Raw genomic sequence first — 21,858 nt, 5'->3', positions numbered from 1 at the left:
CACCTGCTACTGTGGGCAGCGCTGATGAGCTACAAGTCTTCCCTGCTGCTCATTTCAATCAGCAGGTCACTTTCTGACTGTAACAGATACCCATGTATATTTACAGAAATTGAGGTCTTTTGAACCCTGTTAAGCCTTCAATTCTCCTGGACTGCTAGATTTCCTCAATGGCTCAGATGCTGTTTTTTTCACAAGAAATGACACTTTGATAAGATGGGAGACATCTTCCTCAAGCCATCTAATTTTTATTATTATAGCTTGGAGAATACGTCAAAAACAGTGAAAATCTCTAAGTCTCAACTGTGGAAATTTCATCTTCTTTTAGGGTTCTGAGGGAAGGCAATGCCAGCTGTACCCAAAAAGCACTGTCACTGATGTCACGTTTCCCTTGGAAAATTGTTTGGTGCCCCTGCTCCTCAATCCCTCATCTATATTATAACATTTCTCTGCCGCAATCAGGAGACTGAAAGCACTCATAGCTGCAGGGGGTTAGTTATCAAGGTGGCACTGCCTTCAGCTACAGACTGGCTCACCTCTTCTGAAAGTGGAAAGGCAACCACAGGTAGCAAAAGATACGCTTATAGGCGTGAAAAACAGGCAGAGAAAGCACTTCAGGAAGATGGGTGGGAGGCAGCTTTTAAATATCACTTGACATGCTTGATCATGAATAATTAATAAATCACCACGCCTCTTTCTGCATAGTCATCACCATTACAAGCAGAACAAAAAAGAGATACCTTGCAAAAAGTGAGACCATTTTCATCCCTGAGAATTTAAAATACACTATGGCTGCGAAAACAGTAAAGGAAGAAATTTTGATAGCTGTGGGTTTAAAAAAATACCCAACGTAACATTTTAAAAAGGATTTTAAGAAGAGCAGTTTCAGTACTTGGTGGTAGGAAAGTTGGTAAAGATGAAACCTCTTACAAAAATTCAGTTTCAGCAATGACGTACTTTGTGGTCAAATGAACTTTATTAACAGAAAAAAAAATATCAAGAAACTACAAATGCTGTTTCTGGATGCATCCTGATAATTCAAGCCATTCACATGCTATTTCCCACATATAGAGAATGTATTGGGAAATGAAAGGGAAAGGAGGGGTGTTGGGTTTTGCTTTTCTAAAGAAGACTCTTCTTAAATGAGTTTAAACCAGAGAAAACGAGCCTGACTGCAAAGAAAACAGCTTGGCAGCCTCAGAAAAGCCTCCACATCAGATACCTTTCTATCAGAATCCCAAGCACACCAAGGAGCTGGATTTACAATGCATTTTCCCTGAAGTTGGTCAACAGGAATTACTTTGACATATGTGTCAGATCACATCTTTATACAGACTGTTACCATGCCATAAATAACCAGACGATCCCCACTCATATATTTAAGATTTCTTTTCTCTCCGAGATGTCAGTGCACAATCAGATATACTACTGCAAGGCTTCTGCCCATCCAGAATTACACGAAGACTCTGGCTTTGACCCAGAAAATTCTATTCATTTGAAATTTGGCTGAATTTTGAAAGACCATACTCAATTTCATCAATGCTCTTTCTGAGTTCCTTCGTCCCTATGGAACAACACCTCATACAAAACTGAGTACAGAAAACATGGTGGGGAGGAGAGGAACATACATCACCTTTGTGTGCCTGTACATCTGATTCACAAGCAGCAAACAACTAGCCACAATTTCTAATGCAGAAATACAAATGCCTATAGAAACCTTTAGTTATCACTGTGATAGAATTATTCCTGCTAAGTGACAGTCTCCTTTTGCTACTGGAAACTGCTGTTACTGAGATTAATATATTTTTAAATAAAATACTGCTTAGAAACAAGACATTTCACATTCAAACCAGCAATAACAACTTAATTCTTCACAATTACAAAAGGAATTACAAAAAGCATTCAAAGTGTTCAAGCTTTCTTTACTTGAAGCATTTTTTCTCTGCATCCTGTTACACATTAGGGCAATTTCTACTTACTCCAACCTTGCCTTAGAAACACAGGCTATGATCCTGCAGGTATTTGGGTATGTCAAATATGGGAAAAAGAGCCTGTGATCAGGGTGAGCAAGCAAGCTCATTTCCTGGAGTCAACACTGGGCCTGATTTGGCTCTGTGTGCTGGCGTGCCTCCTCCCAAATTAGACCTTCTTGGAGCAGCAGAAATCCTACTGGATTAATCAGGCTGTGATTGGAGAAGGCAGCCTGGGGAGCAGCTCTGCTCCAGCACTGTACCAGCCAGGTTCACCAGGCTGCCTATCTGCATCATGTTCCCTTACCCACATCAAGCACCTACGTTTCTTTCTTCTGGTGTATTTCAACACTGTTGCTGAAGAATCATATGAAAATAACCTTTAGTCTTTAAAATTCCATATAGAGATGCAGCTCCACTCTCTCCTCTGCAGATCACAGGCCCTGAAAGTCTTTTCCTGCCCCCCAGGCTCACCACTGCACAGGGTTGCAGAGTCTGTTCCAGGAAAGGAGCTCACCTTTGCCACCTGTGGCTGCACTGCTTTCCACAGGGACTTACCGGCCAGCCCTCCCCTCAGGAAGACGGAAACAGGGCAGACATTTAGGGAAAACACCTAAACTCAAACCTTAACCTGAAACCTAAATAGGAAACTGCACGCTTCCTATTTCTGCATCCAGCCCTCCCGACAGAAATTAATCAGGCTACCAGCCAGGTCCTCACATTACCCCCTGAGAACCTGGGAGCTCTAGTCAGCTTTAACTGAATGCTGAGCAGCCTTTAGCTTCCTGGAGGCTTTTTTTCATTATTGTTAAATAAACACACTCCGCACCCAGAAATATATAATGTTTTTAATGTCCTGAAGGGGTTGCACTATATGTCTACTTACTCAACAAGGCTAGGCTAAAATGTCTTCTCCCAACAGAAGTTTTAATCACCGCAATAAAAAAAAGAGAGAGGAAAAAAGAGAAATTGCGTATTTTCTTTGTGAAAACAAACAGAACAAAACAAAAAACAAACAAACAACAAAAAAAACACACATCTAAATCAGGCAAAAAAAAGAGTTTTCATTAAAATGAAAACATTCCAGAAAGCTCAAATATTGAGTGTTGCCAAACATGGGAACTGGAGTTCCCGCCCTTGTGCTCCCATTTTCTCGTCCAAGATGGCTCCGGGCACGAAGCTGCACCTCTTGAGAGCCAGAGCAGCTGCCCGTGTCACAGCAGTGCATCTGAAGGCACTGTGGCAGCACAGCCAAATCAAGAGGTTACTGTTTTGCATATGCTCTGTAGTTTAATAAAAACATCATTTCCCAAAGCCAGAAATCACTTCTCACGAAGCGACCTACTTAGTCAATCTCAGTATCTTCTGCTGAGAAACATATTCACCAGAAACTTTCAGTGAGCCCTGCACTTCTGTGTATCTATGCTTGGCCTCGCCATGCAGCCAGAACACAGGCAGCAGCTCTTCCCCAAAGGCTGAGAAGCTCTCTTTGGCCCGCACCACTGCATTCTTCAGTCTTGCCTTTTATTGCAGCCTCCTCCTCCTCCACAGGAATTCCAGTATGTTTCCTTCCCAAAATACCCAAACAGAACTTTGGGAGAGGAACAAAGCACACACCGCCCTCTCCCCCCTTGCAGCCTTTCTTTCCATTTCAAGAAGCTGAAGAGGAAAACATCTTTTCTTTGCCACCATCCTGACATGGGAGTGATAGTTTCATTCCTGCTGATGACAAGGTGCAGAGCACACAGGACAGTTTTTGCTAACTCCACCTGTGCCAGTCATCAAAATAATAGGCAGCCCTGTTCACAGTGCAGCTTGTGTGTGCATGACTTGCAGGTTCCTCCTCTCTGAGGCTTGAACTTGACATTGCCTTCCTTTAAAAAACATAGCCTGAAGGAAGAGCAGTTGCTCCTCCTAGAGATCAGGCACTTAAAAATCCAAATCAAGACAGTAAGATGCACCATCTCCCTGGCCTTTCTTAATGAGGATTCAGATAGGTAACTATTTGCATTCCAAACGACCAACATGGGCCACTTCCATTACTCAACAACAAAAATGAGGCAATTCAAAATTCTCCTAGGATCTTCTACAGGTGCTCACAGACATCTTTGCATCACTTAACGTTTAATATTGTTGGGTCATCTGAATAAATGCAACAAGAGACAGAGCAGAAGAGGATCTTCTCCTCAAGAGATTGCTGAGTGCTCTGCACAGTGTGTGGTGCTGCACCCCGAGCTCTGTTGACATTTACAGTAGCTAAGTAAGGACAGGGACCTCTGAGAGAAAAGACAACAAGCTTACCAGAAAACTCAAATGGCCAAACGTTCTCACTGTTGCTTCCTCCTCTTTTTTAAACTCTATTTATTTACACTGACCTTGTGTTGATTTTAAAATGGCTACACTAAACCAAAAGAAATGAAGGAAGCTCCAGCTCATCCCCATTCACACCAGTGCCTGAAGACCACGTTCTTAGGAGTAGAAGCAACAACTGCATCTGTCTCAGACTTCAGAAAAAATGGTACCGATAAACATAAGGTCTAGCTTGGATCCTGACATGTTAGGGTATCTCCTACAATTAATCACTGAATTCAACCATATCTGAGTTCAAAATCTGGTGCCAAGTGAAGGAAGTGGAGGAATGACAATTATGTGCATATGGCAATGATTAATAAACGTGCAGTCCTGTCTTGAAGAGGTCACTCTTGTTGAATCAAATGTTGCATGAGCTAATCTGACAAAAATGGAATTTTCATCTGAATAAAAGCGTCCATCAAAATAAAATAAAAACTTTGCTAAGAAAGGTCAGTATACTATGCCATACTTACACAGATGTGCATGGAAAGGAATGAATCTCTTACTTCAAAGCACAGCTGAACCTGCTGTATTTATCCTTTCAAAAATTTGCAAGTAAATTAACAAAATGATTGCCTTGTCCTAGAAAACAAATTAAACAGGATTACAGGCAATCCACTAAAATATTTAAAAACAAAAATCTAAATCAAACCTAATACTACTATACCAATAAAAATAGGCTGGCCAATTAAACATTTAGGTGGACTGCAGAATGCTTTATTTCAGCATTAAAATAGCTTTTCTTCAGATTATAAATTACATGTCAAACTGAAAAGCCATTTGGAATCAAATCTGTACCTATTTATCAATCAATCAATCAATAAAAGCAACAGAGATATTCCAGCAACTTCTAAGTGCTATTCAACTATTTTTCAATTAACCAGCAATTTTCAGCACAAAATAACTGTCAACAGAAGACAAGCCTTTCATCACCAAATTCCCAGCAAATTTTACTCCTCTATCAAAAGACGAAGAATTGTGCATTGGCTCCTTCATGCTTACAGTCTTCTGGTTTGCTCAAGTTATTTTCCAGTTCTCAGCTGGTTTACTTAATTACATCAGCCTCCAGCACTTCACTCCTAAGAGTGGATCTTTTCCAAATCCTTTTTGCCGCACAGCAAAATGGTTTTTCCTGTATTGATTTTTCCTTTTTGGCACTTGGCTAAGGGGAAAAAAAGCAAACAAAATCAACTGTTCTTCTTAATTAGCACAACTGTGTTATACCTCTTTTATAGCTTAGTTCTGAGAAGAGGCAATTTTAATATATATTTCTTTCTCTTTCATAATGAAATTGATGTTTACAATAGCATATTATATGGAAAGCTCAGGGAAGCCAAAAATAAGATTGAGGGGAGAGAAAAGGTTGCTAGTTCTCAACATCGCAAATGAAATGACATGATATACAATGTTTTTTCTTTTGTTTAAGATGGTATTACAGAGGCTTAAGAAATAAGAACACATTACTTGTGTGACTGGCTTGAAAATCAAGACATCTCATCACTCTTGAACAACTTAAGTCAACTGGGGATCCTGCCAGGCAGAAGTAGTAACATTTTGTTCCTCATATGTGCACAGAACTGTAATCTGGACAAACTGGAGGATGTGTCCATACATGTCAAGTTGATTAGACAAAAATATGTGATCAACTAGTTGTACACTTAACTGTATGCGTGTATGTTTAGTCCCATGTACGCAATGTGACCAGAAATTAAGTTTTAAATCTTAGTAAGTGTATTACATGTTCAAAAAAGGTAATGAAGACTATATCTTTAAAAAAAATGACACAAATTACCCTACACAACTACTCTACAGGTATTCGGTTTTCTTGATTTTTGGCAAGTGGAACAGTTAATTAATAATATCTCAAATTTTGCTTTTCACCATATTTACTTGGATTATTATTAATATCTCAGAAAAAAAAGTGCAAACATTGAGATTTAAATTTTTCAACAGTACTTCACATTCACAGAGCACTGAGTGAAAAGGAATATGATGGGAAGAGTCCTTGCCAGAACTAGTTGTACCTGTTTCATTTTCTTTTCGTATCCTCAGATGTGATTAAAATGACACAAATGAATTTTTAGAACAAACTTCCCCTCACATATTTAGAAGAAGGGCAGTTTCTTTTTTAGCTGCCAAGAATTTCTCTAACACCTAAAAAAGTACACTAAAATGCCAATTTGAAGTATCTGAGTCCTAAGCTTGGCTTTCAGTATGGATGTAAGCAGGCACACAACTGTGATGAGGCAGGCCATGCACCAGCAGATAGAACATGTGCCTTTGAGGTGACACCACAGAGCTGGGATAGATAACAGGGCCTCCATAAAGCCCCAGAGCCACCTGCTGTAAGGGCAACCTGGATCAGAAGGCACAATGTCTGTTTTGTTTATTTTATTTTCAAATGAGACAAAGAACACAGACCTTACGTGCCTGAAAGGACAGCTCTGACTTTCCCGAAAGATGGAGTAGCTGGATAAGGCTACCTTGAAAAAGGTATCTGATTTTTTTTCCCAGCAACTTTACCATTTAAAATGGTGCAACTCTGGGAGCAGCAGCACAAATCCTGATTTTTCCCAGTACATCTGAACATTTTAACAAGTTGCACCATGCATGTTCTCCTTATTTCTGAAGGGCAAGATAAGGAGAAAACATCCATGTGAGCTTTTTACACCACCTCTTATATAAACTGCTTCCTTTCAAAGCCCAAATGTGAATCCCTGCTTTAAAAACCACACTGCTAGCAACTTACCAGCTGAAATGGTATTAGTGCCAACTACAGCTACTGGGACCTTCGCTACTCAACATATGACAATGGACAGCCCAGGTTGACATGGTACATCAGTGCTGCAGGAATGGAGAGGTGACACAGAGCAAAGGTAACATAAAGGAGGCTGAAATCTTTTCATATCCTTGAGCTCAGTCTCTTTATTTCATATCTTTGTTCCAGGCCTCCAGCATGAAGGAAACATGCTGAGAGCCATGGACTGAAGTGCTAACAAAAACAACGGGACGTCCTGCACATTTTGGTTTTACTTCTCTTCCACAAGTAATAACTGTGTTCCAACTCCACGTACATTTGAACTGCACGTTGTTTCAGTATCTTTTAAGACTTCATTAGTCCTAAGCGTTAGAAGTTTAAATATGGAAGCAATTCTGGTGCTGTCACACAATAATACGTTCTACTGGAATGACCCCCAGACTTAGCAAAACTCTGTGTACAAGATGACATAGTCCAGTGTCTGTGCTGGACTAAAAAGCCTCAAGCTTTGCAAGCTAACCCCACATGGCTGTGGGGAAGAGCAGTAGACAGCTGGAAAACTGTCACCAGGTGTGCTCACAGCAAGTGCATAGAGGCAGCCACATGTATGTATGGTCCATCAGCTGAGGACAAGTGGACAAGTGAACAAGAGCTTGGGAAAGGATGTGAAGAGGTCTAGGGATGAGCAGGGAGAGGAAGCCCAGCCTAGCCCATTTGGGGCCTTATGGTCTCAGGCCAAAGGATGGGGGCACTGATGTCATTAAGGGGTGGGATTTATTACTTTCACCTAATAGGCTTAACAGATGTTACTGGGAACAATTTGATGTTATTTTTCCATCATTTATGATTTTATTTTTCTTCTCTTTTCCTTTCCTCAGAGCAAGCAAAGGCCATACATCTTAACACATATTTCAGCCTTAACTGGTTTTCCCTGCAGTATTATTAAAAGTGTGGCTGAGGATTTTCTTCTTTTTTTTTAATTATTATTCTAATTACTACACTAAGTGAAAAAGAATTTTTCCCATTCGTCTGTAATTCCTGTGTAACGGAAAGGATTATACTCTAAGCTAAAGGGCAAAAAATATTTTCAGGCTCACAACATGGAAAATTTCAGCCCCCAAAACAAATATTTTGTACATTATATAATACATGAAGACAAAGAATTTTAATGGATACTATTTTGAACTTTGATGATGGTAGATCCTCTTATAAACTATTTATAAACATATTAACGATAGCTATGAATAGTTAATGTTTTCTCTTGAATAATCCTAAGAGAAAGTCAGTGCTAAACGCTGTAAAGACTAACATTAGATAGTATTGTGCAGCAGAACAACAGAAACATGAGTATATACATTCAGAATATTTCACTGCAGTGTACATACACTTCAACATTTAGCTATTTTGGAAATTAGTTTTTTTTAAACACAAGCTTCACTCAATTTACTCCAGTTTACAATGATTTGAGCTTTGGAGGCAAGTTATTAAATGCCTTCCTAATGCCTCCATTTTTTATGAAGGTATAATGTTACGTTTCTTCTCGAAAGGTGGAGGAGGAAAAAGAAGGACAGAGAGACACAAACTGCTGTAAAAGGATGCCTGTAGACACTTCTGTGCAACCCCTGAACTAAAACCTTACTGAATCATTTTTCTGCATTTATTTTGCTAGATATTTCATACAGAAACTTCCTGCTAAAAAAAAAAATCAATGCAAAAAATTCAGACTGAGTAATCTCAGTCTTATGAAAACCATCTCAAGCACAAGCTTAAGATACTGTTTTTTTTTCCCCCTGTGGGTTTTTTTTTTCCCAACGCTTCCTCTGAATGATCTATATATAGACCACAAAGAGGGAAGAGAAAACCAGGCACGGCATATCCAGTATCATAATCCAGATTGTACAACACTATCTCACACGCTATCTGTCTTTTCACCAATCCCTCTTCCTTTGTGTGCTGTTAGTACCCATTGGAGTCAGGCAGACTGTCACTTTACATTTTCTGGCTTTTTGTCTTACTGGTAAGACCACAGTAGGAACACTCTGTGCTTCTCTTTAGATGGAAAATGTCTGCTCGTTTTTATAAGCCAATTTTTAAAAACATATTACAGGCCACGTATGGAGGTATACACAAAATGTACATCTCAGTATCGCATTCGGTTATTTCCTCCAGTCTAAGAATGGCAGAAGAGATAAGCAGCAGCAAAGTAATGTTGCTTCTTATATTCTCTGGTTTTATTTTAATAATGATTTACCTGTCCTGATTAGCTTTTTTGTTATTCCTAGATGGAGGATGAATATGGAACATAGCAAGATAAATTTCTGGTGGCAGCACTGTGAAGCCCTATGCAACCCTAATATAAACAGCAATTCTTTATATTACAAGATTCTATTAAATGGAAAGCTTTTTTACCTGCTTTTTTCTTTTCTTAAAAAGCTTAACAACCTAGAAACTAAGACAAACTCAAAAATTCTTGGGGACTTAGAGACACACATGTCATAACCTAAGATTTTCCATAAAAAAAATAAATCAGTTGAATACTTCTCAAGAAGGATTTCAATCTATTATGATACAATTACTAGCTAGAGCACATCAAATAAAATAGCACTCTCAGGCTTAAAAATATCAACACACAGAGAACTGAAGACTTAAAACTACACATAGAGCGTCTGAGAAGCTTTTAAAGCCTAGACAAGAATTATATCATCAGAGAGCAAAATGATCCTACATTTTGGCCTCTCCTTCAAGAGAGACGCTCAGGAAGCCAGAGGTGATCATAAAGGCTGACAAATATGTCAATCATATGTTTACTATCACAGATATATTCTGAAAGCCAGTGAACATCAGTAGGACTTTAGGTGCCTAAAGCACTGAGGATAAGAGGTTCAATGGGATCTCAGGAAGTATAAAGTCTACTCTCTCAAAGTAGGGTGAGGTCTGGGGTCAGATCAGGCTGCTCAGAACCATCCTTTCCCTTCATTGACTGGCTGTGCTCACGCTCATACAGACAAGAACTGTTTCTTCTTCCTCACGCAGAGAGATATTACAGTTGTGTCATAAAGTTACAAAGTCCACATAGGGTTTTAAAATGAACATCAGCAGTCAAATAATTGAAAGTAAGTCTTTTTCCAAACTGGAACAGTCTTACTACCCTCTTAACTAGTTTATATGGAAAAAAATATATCTGGAAAAGACATGCAGGAAGGTAGACAGGGTAATACTCAATACTCATGCCTACTGGATCTTCTACGGATGTAATAACCAAGTATTTTAGCCATCCAGCTCTTGGAATGTAATTCTCACATACTATTTAGCTATTGAATTCCTTCTACAAGGAATGAGGAAAGTTATGTGCCTGTTTCAAAGATTTATGTATTTTCCTGTAGCCATGGATTAGACAGTTGTCTGAGACTGGGATTCATTGCTTCAAATTCATCCTCCAAATCTAGGGTCCAGTTTGTGTCTTTGGCTGTAAAGAACTTTTAGCAGGTTCAAACCTGCATTTCCCAGCTCCCAGGAGAACACACTTCACACCTGGTTACAGGTTGTGGAAATGAAAACTCTGAGGAGCAAAGAATGTGAGAGTCATGAGACAGAAGGATGGGGAAACAGGGATCAGTAGCTGCTTTTATATGATTCCCTGCTACAGATATTCTGCAGCTGGATATGAATAATGATAACTTTCCTTTCTCACTATCAATGAAAAAATACACATAGTAAAAGTGTGAAAGTTCATGTATTGTTTACTCAAAGCTGAATTTTTATTAATCTTTTCACTCCTCACTACTATTTTTTCTCTACATATGTTTTACATTTTCTTATTAAGGAAAGATAATTTCGGTCTCTTTTTTTCTTACAGAAACTCATGATACTTCGTAGGATTATGCAAGGAGCAGACATCAACACCTATATTTAAGTATGACACATTATAAGCTTATATTATCATTTATAATTTGAGTACATTTTAACTGTTTGGACTGTGAAGCTCCATGGTGAGTGTCAGCTTCAGGCTAAATCTTTTTCTGGAAGGCATAAGGAAAAACATTTCCACCATTTCAGAGTGCAGTTGGGGAAAATACGGTGTTACCAATATTTATACAGCTGTTTCAGTGAAGATCTCTAGTGCTTCCACGCTTCAGAGCAGGGAGCTGACATTTGGCAGAGATGTTCCTCGGATGGCAGAATGCCCTTTCTGCCACAGTGAAAACCCACAGAAATCTGACTAAGAAAAAAAACGTTCTCTTGAAATACTACTTGTATATGGCTCTGCACAGGTTTGCCAGAAAGCCTGCTATCAAATTATCAAATATTAACCTTGCTTCATACTAAGGCGACGGAGCTTAGCGTCTTTTCATGTATAAGGGGATGATGGCACAACCTGATGCCGAAAGCAAGGGGCAGCAGGCTGTGAAAGGTGATGGCAATCAGGGTTACAGGCTGATGCACTACTGAACTGGACTCTCTCCTGTCCCTTCCTGATGCCTCATCTCCAGAGAGGAGAAAATACTCTTTCCTCCCAACAATGAAAAATAATTATAGCCAAGGTATAACTGACTTTGAAACCTCTCTGCAGTCCTTCCTATTACTTTTTATCAGCAGTTTATTCCTGAACATTTAGACTATGTAACCTTTAACGCCTTTTAGCTGTATTTATTAACAACCTTGCTTTTATTACTTTTATGAGTTAGGGCTTTTCCCCTGAAGCATTCAATTACGAGATTTATTTGGTTTGGGGAATTCTTGAAAACAGAACAGAATCTTTTGATTTTCCCCAACAGAAACAGATGATTTTTTTCCCTCTTATTTGTTTTCTGTCAATTAAGGACAGACTTAAACAGCACAGATGTTTGCTTATAAGGATATGTATTTTACCTTAGTCAAATTTAATTGCAGCACTATAGAAATTCAGTGAATGGCTAATATTTAGTCAGCTACTCTGAACAACGGAAATGCCTATGAACACACACTGTTCAATGTGTGGAATTAAATACAGAAAAGTAATAAAACTTTTTCTTGTCAGGAGCACATTTAAAATGCTGGCTTGTGAGGAAGTACTTTTTCAAGTCTTCTCAGCTGTTGCTGAACAATATTTTGGTAATTCAGACAAAGGCAATAAAAATATGTCACTGAAAGACCATCACTTCGATTTTAATTCATTGCAGAGCTGATCAGGAGCTTTAGAACACGGATGTTCTACATCGTGCTGCCTACAAAGGAAACAAAGATTTACTTGTAAGACTTTCAGGGATGATGTAAAAAATTCTTCCCTTCTCTCCTTTACTAACAGGTGCCATAAAATTTAACCCACTGTTTAGGAATGCTTATGATCTTGCAGGTCCATATGACATTCAGCCCTCCCCCCATTATATTGATGGAGATGAGCCTGCTTTCCATCAAATATCTGGTAAAAAAAAGCTGTAAGAGAGGGAACAGTTTGTCCAATTTTACTGTTCTTACCAGTACCATTGTATAACATTATTTTGTTCCCTTTATGTAAAGGAAAATGAGATATTTTGTAAAGAATTTTACTTTTTGGCTGCTGCTGTTTTACATCTAGATCTACGTGCAAGTCTTCCATAATTTCCTTTTCTCAAACTAAAAGCCTCAGCTTCCTTATTTCAAGACCTGACATGGGCACACCCGTACCAAACTTATTCTCGTATAACTAGAACTGAGTAACTTTTTGGCTAATAATTTAAGCACATCCCAATATCAAAGAGAAAGTTATTGCTAATAATAAAACGTACATGCTTTTCGGAAGGATTACAGTACAAAGAGCATAAATATATTTTCAAATACAATACAGGGTGGTTTTATGCCATCAATACTGACAACATTAGCATCAAAAAAGCACAGTGCTGTGCATACTCAGATTCCAATTCTTATGTAAAGAGACGTATATCCTACCTAAGAAGCTAACAGTACCAAACATTAATGATTTTTTAACGCTCTGGATTTTCCAAGCACTCTTCAAACACGAACTAATACATCTTAAGACGTTTCTGTATAGGTTTTGGTGCAGAACCTGAGAACCTCTCAGGTTCTCATTAGATGTCAGTAATGGTTAAGCAACATTTGGTCACAAGTTGCCATATCCCTTCTCTTTCCAAGTGAAGGAACACAATGCATCTGTGATGAATGTAAATACAAAGCAAAAGTTAACAAACTATCTAACCTCTGTGATCATTTCTGCTGTTAGTAATAAGCACAAAATCATTTCTACAGATTCTTAAAAGGCAATGTTAACCATGATCTTACTATACCGTAGTAAGCTATGCCATAATACAACCTGCCAATGATGTAATTGTGTATGAATGGCTGTAAAGAGACTTCCAGCAATCCTTCTGACACAAACGTTCTTCAAACGAACATAAAGCCAGTCTCTGAGCTTCTTTATGGAAGCAGATAGGTGAACTGGAGGAGAGGCATCATAAACTACTGCACATAGCAAGATCCAAGCAGAGTTTGAGCTGCAAGGCTTCAGTGGTTTCTCAGGGGACTGGAAGCAAACTGCAGTGAGAAGGCTGACTGGCAGAAGCGTGTGTGCACTTGTGGGGTGTGGAAGAAAAGCATCAATAAAATGGCAGAGATAAACGCACAGTGAAGGAGCAGGACGCTGACAGCAACAGAAGGAACCAGAAGCCAAGGAGAAAAAGCCTTGTGAAAGAAGCATTGGGTGGGTGAGCCAGCTGAAGGGAGGTGTGACTCTGAGAGCAAAGAAATTGTTTCCTACTTAATTCCTTAATTCACCCTCTAATGGTATCTAGGAAACATCATTCACTTTGGTTACAGGTGAGGCGATAAAACAGAAAAATTGCACAACTGCTTTTGTCTCCAGCCTAAGTTCCAGAAGTTCACCATTTCCTGAAACATCCACACCACATTCCCACACTGAAACCACTCAAAGGTACTCGTAAAAAAAATAAAACAAAACCTAATTTTCCCCTCTCCCAAGATGATACATGGAAAAAAAAAATAAAAATTAAATAACAGTATGCAGAGGACCAAATAGTTGTGACATCTCAAACTCGGTGTTAATCTGGAAATCAAGCTCCCCCTAAACTCCCTCACTGCTCCTTTTTCCCATACATTAGGATTTCGGCTGAATCCAGAACAAGCTAACTGGCTGACCAAATGGGGACGGAACAACATGCAGACAAGAGTTGCTACTCCACACACTGCAGACAACAGTCTGGGTCTGTGGCCCAAGCTGCTCTGATCTCAGTCCAATTCCAGCCATAAGTTTGAAAGATAACATACGTATAGTTATATTTTACTGAATCAATATGACATGTAAGACTTTGCTACCTAGACACATCAATGCTCTGGCAGGTATTGCAAGCAGAAATAGCATGAGCCATTTGAGGACTCACAAACTGACTGCTTCTAAAATAGTGCCTAGATTGTTTGATGTAGCAGGAGAACTTAAACAGATTTACCTAGCGTATCCATTAACAGCATTCTGAGACCAATTTGTTGCAGCTTACGGTGTTCAGGTTAAGGAATTCAACAGAAGTCAGTCAGGTGTGATACCTCGTTAAAGTAGCGTTCAAAAGCTGCCAGTGTATCGCCTGTGACATGGAAATGCTTGTCAAAAAAAGTCAAGAATATATTTTTTTCTCCTGCATGGAAAATCTGCAATTGAGTTCCACTATTTATGGGTATTTTTTCTAGTTTAGGAACCTTCTTTCTAGACTGCACTTAAAAAGAAAAAAAAATAAATCAGGTTCATGTTATCTGTATTTAAGTCAGATGTCCTGCATTCCTGTAAGTCAACCAGAAAATTCTAGTCTTAATTTGTAAACCATCTTCAAACAAAATCATAACGTTCACCATTTGCAAGATGGCTGAATAAAGCTGACTGGCATGCGGCAGAACATAGTGTTCATATTACTTCTTCTAAAACCACAACTGTATAGATTTGAGCTGAGTTCTACTATCACTCCCAGTCTATTCCAGAATGACAAAACCTGAAATGTTAAGATTCTTGTAAATATTTCAACATTTCCACTCTGTGCACCAAAGCACTTCAGTTCACAGACCCCTTCAGGACATACACAAGCCACGAGCTCCAAAGTCTCATTGAGTTCCATGAGACACCAGACCATTCCCAAGGATGAAGTGGAGCCTGGTAATTTCCCAACAAGTTTGACATTGTTTTGCCGTTTCCTGAATGAGCATATCAATCCTTGGCCACCAAACAAATCATCTAGTCAGGACAGGCTATTTTTATAGTTCCCAGATGGTCCTTATGTACTTTCATGCATGACATGAGCTTCCACTTTGGCGACCTTGGTAAATGTGAAACTGTTCTGTCCAAGTAAAGAAAGGTAGGAGCTGTGTTGTGCACATGGGTGTATCTATTCATAGTTATGTCATGCACTTTAGCTAGCACTACATCATTTTATTTTCACAATGTACCTTGGCATTTGTCATTGGCAGGAGTTCAATTTGTGTCATAAAAAATATACTCTCTTCAATTTCTGTTCATTCCAGTTATCTGCTGCTTCCAAAGGGAAATGTGACAAGCAATTTGCATTCAGGAGTTGACTGCTACTTTTGACCCCAGTTCCGTATTTTGACAGCGAACACTCAGCAATATTACCCATTTCTGAAATTATATTGGAGAAACTATTGATATTCAGCCTTGCTATGTAGCAAGGAAGCGTGCCCTGAACTCCTCCAGCAGATTCCCTTGAGGCTGCCTTCACACAGTCCTGGAGCTAACAAAAAAAAATCTGGATTTTTTAGATTCAAGTATTTTGGCCTCACATTATTAACACAGTGATTGAAACCTAACAATCAACTAGGTCTGGGAAATCCAAGAGAAAAAACTTACTGTGGATTATCTTTTCTGGGGATAATTAGTTATTCTTATACACTGCTGCTTAGCTAAATGGGTAATTTGCAGCCTGTAAATTCACATACAAAGGATACAAATGGTTTTAGATCATGCACTAAATCAACACTTCTGAGGTAGCTGCAATGCTTTGAAGGCTCCTTTTGCACTACCAAGACCCTAAAGCACAGCAAAGAGTGACTGTTGCTCAGGAGACCACAACAGAGGTGGAACCCGTTTTACAAAAGCAAACATGACTGTTTATCTGCACAGGAATATTAGCTACGGGGGAAGAATCCAAAAAGTGTCCCTGGTGCTTCCATTCCCCTTTTTGGCTCATTATTGTGTAGCTCCAGGCAATAACTGAAACCAAACAATGCATCAATGAATGATATTGACATATGACAGGAAAGGCCTCCAGACTTGGACTTCCAACTAAGACAGCACGTAATAGTTTCTCTATGACAACTACTCTAGGCACTTGCTGGACTGACATGCATATTCCACTCCAGTTTGGGGTTCTATATAAACTCATCACAGCTTAAAGAGAAATTGTTGACGATGATGACGAATGGCATGTTGGTACCAAGTAGGTTTATATACAGAAGGTGTGGAGCATTTTGTGGAGCTGCAAATATACGGAAAAAGTCGCAGTCCACATAAACCACATGACACACAACATAAAGGATGCAACATGCCTCTCACACAGAATAATTTTATGATTTTAGTACACTGCTGTTACAGCAAAAAGTCAAATTGCACTTTCTAGTACTGAACTCCTTAATCTATGCTTTGTCAGAGAACTGACATCTTATTTTCTTGCCTTCAAAACTCTCAAGTTCTAAAAAGCAAGTCTGGTACTCAGTACAGTTGCATACTGAACCGTCTCACCTCAGAACTAAGGAAAATAAACGCCCCTGAAGAAATTAAAACAGGAAATGCCACTCTTGGCTATCAGAATTGTGCCGCATCAGAGCTCCATCAGCCACACAGCCACAGCAAGTGCCGCCATGACCATTCCCATGTCCCTGTCTCCAGCATGTGGGCAGCCCAGGGCCCTGGGTCACGTCTCAACTGCCAAGTTCTGCATTTGGTGGTACCTTATCACGAGGAGTAGGAAGTGATAAAAAGTATAACTGAAAATCATGATGCCTGGCACTGAAGTCTGACTCTGTTTTGTGAGAGTGATTTACAGCTGAACTGAGGTGTTCAGTCATTTCCATCCATCCAGCCAGAGGGAATATGGCACTGCTACATTCACGAGGAGATGGAAGTGCTACCAGGCACTGCCAATGCCTCTGTGTGACCCTGGGCTGCACGGCAGCTGCAGAACAGCCTCTGCACACATCTGAACACAGTGCAGAGGTAAGCCCTGTCTTACAGTCAGTGAAAAACTGTGCGGTATGTTAAAAGGGGCTATGCACATCAGATGCACTTCCTCTGCTTTGCTATGAAGAAAAAATCCCTTTTTAGTAAGAATTTTACTAGCGCTTTATAATCTCTCCCTAGCTGTAAGCTTAAGTAACATAATTTGACCACCCTTAAAAGTGAGTTGGATGATAAATGGAGTCTGTGGAAAATCCAGTGATTAATTACAAATTGTTAGTCTGTTTGTGTTAGCTTAAAAATATGTATTAAAAGACACAGATTTGTTTTCATATCCTACACAACCCTCCTTTCCTTAAAACCTCAGAACGATTCCAATATTTAGAAACAACCACCTGCACCCCTAAAGAAAAACATATTTTCCAGGGATAAAATCCTTTGCTATGAAGTCTTATGTTTCATTACGTATAATCCTTATGCCGTCTTTGTGCCAGAGAAACAAACAAGCCTTCAGTACCAAAAATCACTGCATTTCTTTGGAACCATAACATGCTTTTAAATAAAAACATCATTTGAACAATAAAAATAAAAAAAATACTTTGAGCTTGCTCCATACTGTCCGGGTGAAGTACGGTTTCTAATTCCAAATAATGAAACAAACTAATAGTTTCAGCTGAAGACTGATTCCTGAAGATTACATCTGACTCTCAATTCCAACTCTGCAGCCCCTGGAAGTATTATTTCATCTTTTTACTTAGAGCCCACAGTAAAGCCCTTAATAATATTTCACTTAGGATATACACACTTTGCCAGTATTTTGTGGAAATCAATTGAACAAAATGCATAGAAGAAATGAAAAACAAGACGACAATGCTAAACTTATCAAAGGATATAAACCACCACATATCTTTGCTTTGAGATACATCATCACCACAATAATAGAAAAACGACCCTGACTTTGAATTCAAGGTTGATTGAATTTCATCACACTCTCAACCTTCCGGCTTCCCATTAATTCAAATTATTAATTGGCAGATATCCAAAAGGAGCAGGGGAGGGGAAATCTAATTTGTGTTATGTACTTACACAACTAAGAACTCCCTTTACGATTGCTTGTCTTCCTATTCCTTCTGTTCATTTTCCAGAAAAAAACAAGAGAATGAAAGCAGAAATGCTTTTCAGTAGAAAATAACAAAGTGCTGAAAGTATAACAACTTTTTCGGGAACTGCAGAAAAACATATCCCTGACTTTTTTTCTTGTCTTAATCACTGGCATTAGCTGTATTTTAAACACTATACAAAACGACAAGTCCTTAGATGGAAGATGCAAAGGTAAAGCCTCTTTGCATGTGAAGCTCTAAACTGACTCCATAGGGGTTATCCATCCAAGTAAAGACTGACACATTATGGCCTTCAAGTGGAGCACAGGCATGACAGTGCTTCCAGTGTACTTACAGGATCTCATCTCTTGCAGGTCAAGGGGAGGAAAAGCTTTAGAGGCTAAACTCCACTTTCTCAGGTCTATCTTTCTTCCTTGACCTCCCCTGATTATTTTTGTGTTTATCATTTTTTTTGTTGTGATTTTGGAATTTCCCTATTTCCACTCAGGGTCTGGGGTGTTCAGAACAGAGGTTATCTTTATGCTGGGATAGATCAAACTTCACAGTTTTCTACTTCTAAGCCACAGTTGATTAAACCTGGCAACGTTTGCAGTATCTGCTGAAAACATGAGCTGATTTCCTTTATGCCAATTAGCATTAGCTAGGTAAAAGACGGAAAAAAAAGGACAAAAAAAGGAAAAGAAAAAAAAAAGCAGGTGATCACCTGTTATCTGCCTTGTTCTGATATCAGTCGCTTTCTCCTGCTACCATTAAAAGAGTAAATGGTTAAATGCAGAAATATTTGTAGCACAAAAAATACCCAGGAATTCAAAGTCAGTTGTGTTGGGTTATGTTATGTATGACATTTAGAAGGGCTGGAGAAAAAAGTAGTCCACAGTTATATTTATTTGCCATGTAATTTTTTTTTCCCCAAATAAAAGCCCAATGAATTGTCTGTTGGCCATAAGCAGAAAGACCTAGGTGGCTCAGCTAACAGTGGCAAATAACTTTAGAAGGATGCATGAAACTCTTTTTAGTGGGAGAACTCCACCACAGGGAGCTCAGATACAGTCAGGCACAATTACTGGGACCCGGTTGGTGAATTTTTGCACTTCTTGCCGTAGAGCTCGCAAAAGCAATTTGAAAAATGGCACAATTTGTGCTGTTTCTCATGATATTATTCCTATGCTAAATGTACTACTTGCTTTATTATTGGTCTATCTGGTAAGCTGGAACTAAAAGTCAGCTGGCACGTTTTTTTTCTTACTCATCGCTACTAATAAAGAAGACATCTCAAGGTGAATTTTGCTCAAATCCTAAAGTGTAGTATTTCCTCTTTGCAGCGTGATTACCACAGATAGAAATGAAGAGCTGTCACTGACTGAAACTTATTCATCCATTCTACCTGCCTGTCAGTGGTCAGTACTGACTCTGGATAATAGTCACAGACACTGTCAAAAGTCCCTCGTTACTATAAGCAACAGCACACGCTCTGAGTACATGGTGAAGATGATCATAAATCAAAGACATATGAGCTACAAGCTACAGAGTTACTTTCCAGAATCTGCATGCAGATGAGAAGGCATAATTTAACCTTTCACATAATCAAATACCCTTTAAAGATGGGTAGTAACAGCTCATTTCAGCAGGTTCAGCATCCAATCCCAACACCTCAAAATATGGGCTATCTTTAAGCAAAACACACAACTCATTTTTCAGTTGCTTCCCCTTCACACATCTTTACGGATTCTGAAATAATTCTACTGCTCTGGACTCACTTGGAAAAGAAGATGCACCCTGTCATCAGTTTCTCAAGCCCTGGGTTGACTGGATTTTGCAAAACATCTGCACTAGGTACGATAAGTAGCATCATGTTTTTAAGTCTTGACCATATTCTTTTACCTCCGTTTCCATTTGACAACAAAACCAATCAGGAATCAAGTCCCAGAGGCTGTTATACCTTCAGTGGCCATTTTCTTGGCTGCTGGATCACAGGTATCACAATGATACACTTATGGGCAGCAGAATTCAAGTCAGAGGATTAGAAACAACCTGATGCTGCTGATGAGCAAAACAGAACTAGTCATTATAGCTTTTACAAAACACATAGGAAGCAAGAATTTCATAAGCATTCTACCAATAGTACATTTCATTTTTGCAAGACTGTTTTCTTCACATTTACTATATGGAGCAGGTATAATACAAAGAGGGGTGGGGGAAGTGTGGCACTGACTACTTTTGTTCTCAGCTGGACTGGAAAGCCTTACAATTATGTGAGATTACACACCATGCACAAGGAAATCGTTGTTCTCAGCTGTTAAATTGGAATCACTAGGGGGAAAAAGTCACTGCAGTTTTAAAGCAATGAGCAAATAACTTTCTATTTACTGTCTGAGAACCAGTAGGAAAGGGGCAGTTTTTAAGGGCAGAATGTAATTTGTGTGCTATATCACTTAGTGACTCTCCGTGTTACGCAAAACCTATTTTGCACTGAACAAAAGTTAACTTAGGCTAATTAATATAAATATTAAGAAGACAAGACACAGTATGTGATTAATTGTCATCAGTTTTAGGTGGTTTTTTTTTTAAACACACAGTCCTTGGGTTCATATAATGCAAAACATAACAGCAGGAAAATGTGATCACAGATACACAAATGTATCTGTTCTATCAGTTCAGCTCTAGGTTTAAAGCAGTTTAAATGAGCTTTGATAATTAAAGGCGACGGAACCAGCTCAAATGGTGCAAGTGATTTGATTAGCTCTGTGCTACCCATCATGGGCAGATTTAATTTAGAGCTGAGTGATCACGTCTGACTGTGGTAAACAGCTTAGCATCTGCCTTCCAAGGTAACATCTTCGTATGAGGGAAAGAGAGATTGCGATCTGCTATATTCACAATTTTGCAGCTAAATCCCCTGTTCTTGACAAATATATTTCAATCTTTTGCTATCCTCTCAGGACGAATAACTACAATGAAGTGAACGATGCAAGTTTCTAGAACAGTAAGTAATCATTTAGATGAATAAAATCTGCTGTTTAAACTCCCTCTAAATGCACTGAAAAGTGCAATTAGAACTACAAAAACAAGCCCTGGGGCTGAGTTTAGTGGTCAAGTATGGCAATTGGGACAAAGCCACAGCAAAAGCCATTTACCTAAAATAATTCATCAACACGTCAACTTCAGTAGCAATGAACATACCACAGTAGCAGAATTTTTATTTCCTCCATCTCTGCAAAAACAATGCTAGCCCTATTTTACTCTCTCTTTCAAAGGGGACATTCAGTTCTCCCCGTGCATGCAAACAATGCTCTGAATCACTACAGATGCAATCGCATGCGTCTCCAATACATCTGTGTGAAAATTTTAGTAACACAAACTGTCATATAATGGTGGCGACCCTTATGTAACAATGATTTAACAATACCCTCTCTACCATGACATCCGAAAGGAAAATGGACTTGAAGAGTCAAGAGGAGAACATCTGCAAAGAGGCTGGATTTCTAAAAACCTCCAGCA

General features: G+C 39.0%; 1 protein-coding gene across 2 annotated transcripts in view; it reads right to left on the bottom strand.

Annotated features, from left to right (window-relative positions):
• TBL1X (transducin beta like 1 X-linked) overlaps positions 1-21,858 on the bottom strand; it is a 180,459-nt gene that overhangs the window by 51,143 nt on the left and 107,458 nt on the right. The gene's annotated exons all lie outside the window — the stretch shown is intronic.

The sequence above is a fragment of the Cyrtonyx montezumae genome, unplaced genomic scaffold (genome assembly GCF_038088225.1).
Source record: "Cyrtonyx montezumae isolate F1298 unplaced genomic scaffold, pur_monq_1.0 scaffold_3, whole genome shotgun sequence".
NCBI classification, from domain to species: domain Eukaryota; kingdom Metazoa; phylum Chordata; class Aves; order Galliformes; family Odontophoridae; genus Cyrtonyx; species Cyrtonyx montezumae.
Note: the sequence above shows the minus strand (reverse complement) of the source record. Positions and strands in the feature narration are given on the sequence as shown.